This window comes from Dermacentor silvarum, chromosome 2 (assembly GCF_013339745.2).
Source record: "Dermacentor silvarum isolate Dsil-2018 chromosome 2, BIME_Dsil_1.4, whole genome shotgun sequence".
Classification (NCBI taxonomy): Eukaryota; Metazoa; Arthropoda; class Arachnida; order Ixodida; family Ixodidae; genus Dermacentor; species Dermacentor silvarum.
The window spans coordinates 74443437-74449633 of record NC_051155.1 but is presented as its reverse complement, the minus strand read 5'-3'; the positions used below and the strand labels follow the sequence as shown (position 1 = coordinate 74449633).

Sequence of the window (6197 nt, the reverse complement as noted above, 5' to 3'; positions counted from 1 at the left end):
CCGCCGCGCCCATTCTTTTTTCTGTTCACTCCGTCGTTTTTGGTAGGCACGCTGTTATTCTTCAGACCGTACAACACGCGGCCTACCCATTTCAGAGTCAGAGCAGTAGTGAGGAAAGCAGCGTACGTAGTGCATGACGTCAGGAGACAGAAGGCACTCAAATTGGTAGGCACTAGTTTAAATACGGGGGAAGGCGTACATGTGTATAGCGCAAACGTAGACATGGCTGACGCGGGTCAAAGTGTAATATATCTGCTCTTATCACCGTATTATCTGATACGGGTTGCATTTGGATCCAAGGTATTAAACTCCTTTTTGCAAGTTAGCGGAGTGCTTTAGGCCCGCTTCACCTCGCTGCGGGTCGGCCCGGTGTTGCACAATCTTCAGGATTTTGGTGTACGGACATCGATGCGCTCGGACACTAGCCATATACAGCTTTGCTGTAAAAAGCGTCGCTTTAAGTTGTAGGACATGCGGCGCCTTGTCGTCAGACTTCAAAGCTTCTAGTCCAAGAGCTTCCAGCTACTCTATTGACAAGACATCAAAATAAGGAGGGTGGAAAGCGAGCAAATGCGGTGGATTGACGAAACACAGGAAAGAAGCTGAACGAAGCACTATAGCATACGGCAGTGGACAATTACGTTTCTGCGTATAAAGCATTACGGTAAACTACAGCATTGCGATTAAGTTTAATCTCTATAACACGGGGGATTCATTGCTTCAACACGTTGCTACTACAGGAGCTCTTCCTGTAGTACTGATATTCATTGTCAATCAATAGCAGGGACAGTGGTCGTTCTTCGCATGTACGCAGAGCTTTGGCATGTGTACCCACCTTGGAATGGTGCGCGATGTGAGTCCCTGTTTTGTTTATTGCATTTATTTATTTATTGGTACATACTGCAGCCAAATCATTTGGCTATAGCAGGAGTAGGAAAAGAACAATGAATTTTACATATACATTAAAACTGTGAAATAGTAGTAGGAAATTCATCTAAAGGGCATTCGCGTACATTTCCAGGCAAAGCATTGCAGCACTGAATCGTGTAAGGGAAAAAAACTGTACAAAAACAAGCCTGAACGAGAACTATACGGAACAATATTTAGAGCACGATATTGTCAAGTATTTCCGCGGGCTGAAAATGAAATGTAATCCTGAGAAGAACAACGTGGTTAATTTACATAATTGTGCAAAAAATTTACACCAGAGCTGGAAATCCGCAAACGATGTCATTCTGGAATTGCTAACTGCACGGTGCACTTGTACGAATGACAGGCAGTCATCACCATTTTGCAGCTCCATTTCTCGATTAGTTTTTGTGGAGTGATATGACATAAGAGTGTAATGTACGTGGCAGAATGGGTGGCTATGGTCCGCACTATACCTTCATCGTGTTATCCTTACGCTCATTCAGCCGACGCAGTCTCTTTGACCGCACATCTTGACACCGTGTCCGTGTCTTCCTTTCACTCGTCGTGTATACCGTTGCCGCAACACCCAGCTATGTTTCCTCCTCTCGGTGCGCCGCTCCCCGAGAATTCACCGAAAAAATCTCGTCGCCAAAGCCCGACAACATCTCATAAGGAATTACCACGTTATAGCGAATCACAAAACTCTCTATATGTACTCGTATACCTTCTGATGCAATGCCGCCAACAGAGCCGTCGTCACGTTTTCACTATTTACGAAGCGACACTTGTGAAGTTCAATAACGGCAACTGCCACTCTATTGCTGTTTGTACAGGCGAGTGCACATTTTGGATGCATTGTCAACAGCCAGTCAGATTTCTTTGGCTAATAAGCTCTTAGAGTATTCATTATCGTCAGTGCCATATTAATTTATACGCACTGCAGAACAAACATTCTATCGCAGGATTGTTATGTCATCTCATAATAATACTGAATATTTTTTGTTGCATATACCAGTGGCTGAATTGTGTCAAAACATTGGCAAACAGTTTCGACTTTACGTCATACGAATCAATTGTAAAACAAGAAGTAGGAACTATGAGTTTAATATAAGTCTTAAATACATGTTTGTATAGTAAATTAACCCAGAAGTGATTAAATATATCCATATAAAGAAATGGAGGAGTCGATCGATATACATGTCATCAATTTGATAGCAAAATAGAATAATCACTAACAGCACACAAGTCTTGCGCTGCACGTACAAGGCTGTTCTTAGGGTTCGCTCCTTTGATGTCAACGTTCTTCGCTACCGCAGTTCTACTAGCCGTGAGATCTTAGGTTAGTGGACCAGGAATTTGTGGAGCGTGATTAGTAGTTTTAGACGCACAGCTTGGAACCCATTTGTCTGATATGGCAATACATTCAAGCATCCTGGTGCATCCAACGCGTGGAAACAAAAACAATTTGATCTGTCAATCAGCGAGACTTCCAACAAACATCGCCGTCTTTGCATAACTAGAGATCATACCTGAATAAGCGATACTGTCAGCGTGGCCAGGGCACTCAATCGCGACTGCAGGAGGTTGGAGTAGAGCACCAGTACGGCAAGAGCCAAAGAAGTTCCGGCCATTACTGCCCATACTTCGGCAATGGTGATGTTGTCCATACTTAACACTTTCGTGGTAACGAGCCCCCAAGTAGCCGTGCCTGAAAAACGAGTGTGCTTATAAAGATTGCATGGTTTCTCGCGTGAAAGTGTCACTTGCCTCGCTTCTGGAAACTCGTCAGCTTGTACAACGTTCAAATACATATGCCATGGTCGAACACTGTTATGTCATTGTAAAATAGGAGAACGCAATTATGCGTCATGACCCAAGCGTAATAATGTTCGCGCACGCGATTATTTGTGAATGAATGAGTTCACAGCTGCTAAAATACAATTATTTGTCAGAACGGGGAATCCAACGTGTTCCGCTCACATTTACGCAGTGAAATACAAAAAGTTAACGTAAATGACGTAAAATCAAACGGACGCGAATCGAGGTTTTCAAGGATAATTTGGGCCCATGCACTGCGAGAAGTCGCGCCCATTACTTGGTATCTATTTGGTACCGTTAAAGGGTTTGGAGAGTCTGCAAAGAAACACGGATCCGCCTAACATAGCGTTTGCAATTATCGTAGGCATAGGTTATCGACCTCTTGCAAACCACAGCTCATAATGAATGCTTAGGTTTGCAGGTCTATTATTCTGTTGGTCGCCTTAATGAGGCATATTCCTTGTTTAGTAACTATACTCATGGGTTCCCATGGGACAAAGCTTTGTTGGCCGTAATGATTTATTTGGCTATGAATTGAAAGCCTTGGAAGGAAGAGAATAGAAGAGTGCTCTATGCTAAACACCGCTCATATACGGCAAGAAATTGGTGTTGAATTCACAAAGCATTTGGATAGTCAGTGCTCCTTAATACTAGCCGGCCGTCTCCGCTAATATTATGTACAGCATCGGCGTTGGATGGAATCTACTCCTACGATAGATTTAGCGTGAGAAAGCTTTTTGTGAATACTGGCCCTGCTTTCTCAGGGTTCGTTTTTTTCTTCTCACCTTTCGCAGTTTAATGTCTTCAGCAGCTGCTGCAGCAAATACCGCATAATGAGCTTAATAATTTGCCGGCTAGTAGTAATGCCGAAGTTCGGCTTATGACTACACAGCCGCTGCGTTCGCTTAGCGTATGGTCATCTCTTGATGAACATGAGGTCGCCGTTTCAACTCTGTACCGGGGGTGGCACATCGTAGTGTGTAAAGAAATGAAATAACGCTTGTATATAGCTGCAGAGGCACGTTGAAATCTCCTGTGCCGCCCTGGTGGTTTTCAGGGTTCACGCAAAGTGTTATGGCGCTCCACATTTTGAATCAATTTCATATAAAACACAAAACGTGCCATATGTAGAGCGCTTATGGATGTTTAGCTTTTGAGAGCCCGCGATTCATGATCGTCGTCGGTGCGATAAGCACAAGACCAGCTCGGTAATGGTGGTCGCCGTAAGAGAAGCGTAAAGGCCAACCTCCATGCAGCGAACTTTCGCGACGAATTTCACGTGACGAAAAATCCAGCGGGAAGCGCCGTCGCGAATTTGTCACACCACACTCCATGCAAGCAAGAGCCGGCGAACGCCGCCGACCATGCGGTCGACGCAGCCCGCGAGGAGTCATTGCGGCCAGACGAGATAGGCTACGAAAGCGACGTTGGCGAAAGAAAGCAGAAGGCAAAACAGCGCCTAAATCAATGTTTTATTGCGATAGCAATTATATGGACACTTCCACCGGATTTCTGCCGTCGGCGTCGCCGTCGCCGTGAGGTTCCGTATAGATAAAATCTTCGCCGCGCGCCGTATGCCCGAGCGGAAGCGTGCGGGGACGCACGCTGTCACGGAGAGCGAACGCACTCAATCTTCCACGCGCAAGCAAGGAAGCGAGAAGCGAGCGCCGGAGGGAGCGTAGGGGGGCGGGGGGGGGGGGGGGCGCATTTCTACTCCGCCAACAACCGCGCTCGTCGCTCGCTCGCACCGTCTCTTATCTCCACACGGCTCTGACCTTTACATTCGCCGCTCAGTTTCCGTTGAAGCGATAGACCGCACGTACCTTCCCCGTTGCGGCGTATATGCGCTTGCTGCCAGCGTTTTGACAGTCGTTGTCTGCAGTCATTCAGTGTGATCTATTCATGTTTGTTTGTGCGCGCTCACACCACAGTTAGTAATAGTCGGGCCACATTTTCCAACGCACGCTACACATGCAATGCTGCCCGGATCGGCAGTGCAGCGCTACAGGTGTGTCCCTTCGCACGCGCTGCCCACGGGCAGCGCTTCTCATCAACACCACCGTTTCACACGCGCCTTCTCGTGGTCATCGAGTCTCTCTTCATGTCGGTCTACTTACGCCGCAGCACACCTGCTTACTTAATCAGCTCATGTTTACTACAATTCATATTGCTACCAAAGCCCCTCACCTTACTTCGTATGACATTGCTGTGTTGCTATCGCATTCATTGCTTCGCCCTTAGGGCGAAACTGTGACATTTTTTTGAACATTACAAGAGCCAGCATAACGTTTGACAGTAATAAAATCCAACTTTTTCGGCCCCTGCAACATGAAATATAAGAAAGCGGTATGTTTTCCAAAAAAAAAATCATCACGTGGTGATTCACAACCTTTGAGGCCTGGTGGCGTCATACGACACCATATCCGTAAGTTCACTAAAAATTGGAAAATTGATTTTTTTTGTATCGTGCTTGTCAGAGCTTTTTCACGTTAAATATGTCAAGCGAAAAAAATTCCGCCTCAAGGAGGAAATTCAAGGCCGAAAGGTTAGAGTGGGATGTCCGCGAACGACCGCGCGTTTCTTGGGAGCGCTCTCGCAATCGTTCTCACCATCGGCGCGGCGACGGGGTGTCTGCATTGGCGGTGTTGTCAGTGGCGGGTGTAGCGGTGCGCACGCGCCTGTCGTTTTATTGCGATAGCAATTATATGGACACTTCAACCGGATTTCTGCCGTTGCCGTCGCCGTCAGGTTCCATATAGATTCCAAGGGCGATAAAATCGTCGCCGCGCGCCGTATGCGCGAGCCAAAGCGCGCGGGGGACGCACGCTATCACGAGGGCGAACGCACGGCGGAAAGCAAACGCGACCGTCCCGCGAAAGGCCGTTGGGGTATGGGAGGGAGGGAGGCGGGGCGGCGCTGTGCTCCGGCGCCAAAGGCGTATCTTACCACTCAATCTCCCACGCGAAAGCAAGAAACGGGAAGAGGGAGGGAAGGAGGGGGCAGCTTCTCCTCTGCCAACAACTTCTCTGCCCGGCGGTCGCCCGCACCGTCTCTTATCTCCTCACGGCTCTGACCTTTGTATGGGCTGTGCATTTGCCGCGCAGTTTCCGTTGAACCGATAGACCGCGCGAACTTGCGCTTGCTGCCAGCGTTTTGACAGTCGTTGGCTGCGGTCATTCAGTGTGATATATTCATGTTTCCTTGTGCGCGCTGACACCACGATTGTTAATTCAGTTAGTAAGCCAATGTGTCCAAGTTTATGCAGCCGATAAAACTACTATCCCTACTCCGAATAGCGCTCTACTAATTTGCTTTCTCAATCGATGCTTCGCCTTTCGGGCGAAACTGCGACATTTTTTTACACGTAAAATAATGCGCCCGACCTGAAAAAGTGCGCTGTTAGCCGGTATCTATTTCGACTGTAACTTTTCTTTTTTATTTTGTGATTACCGTGGCACGTCGGTATT

At 47.3% G+C, this 6197-nt stretch overlaps 1 non-coding gene across 1 annotated transcript; it reads left to right on the top strand.

The window, feature by feature from the left end:
- The first annotated feature begins 222 nt into the window (after window positions 1-222).
- Window positions 223-405, top strand: LOC119443243 (U2 spliceosomal RNA). The gene has a single exon (XR_005190208.1). It is a non-coding gene; the product is annotated as a U2 spliceosomal RNA (small nuclear RNA).
- Window positions 406-6197: the final 5792 nt, after the last annotated feature.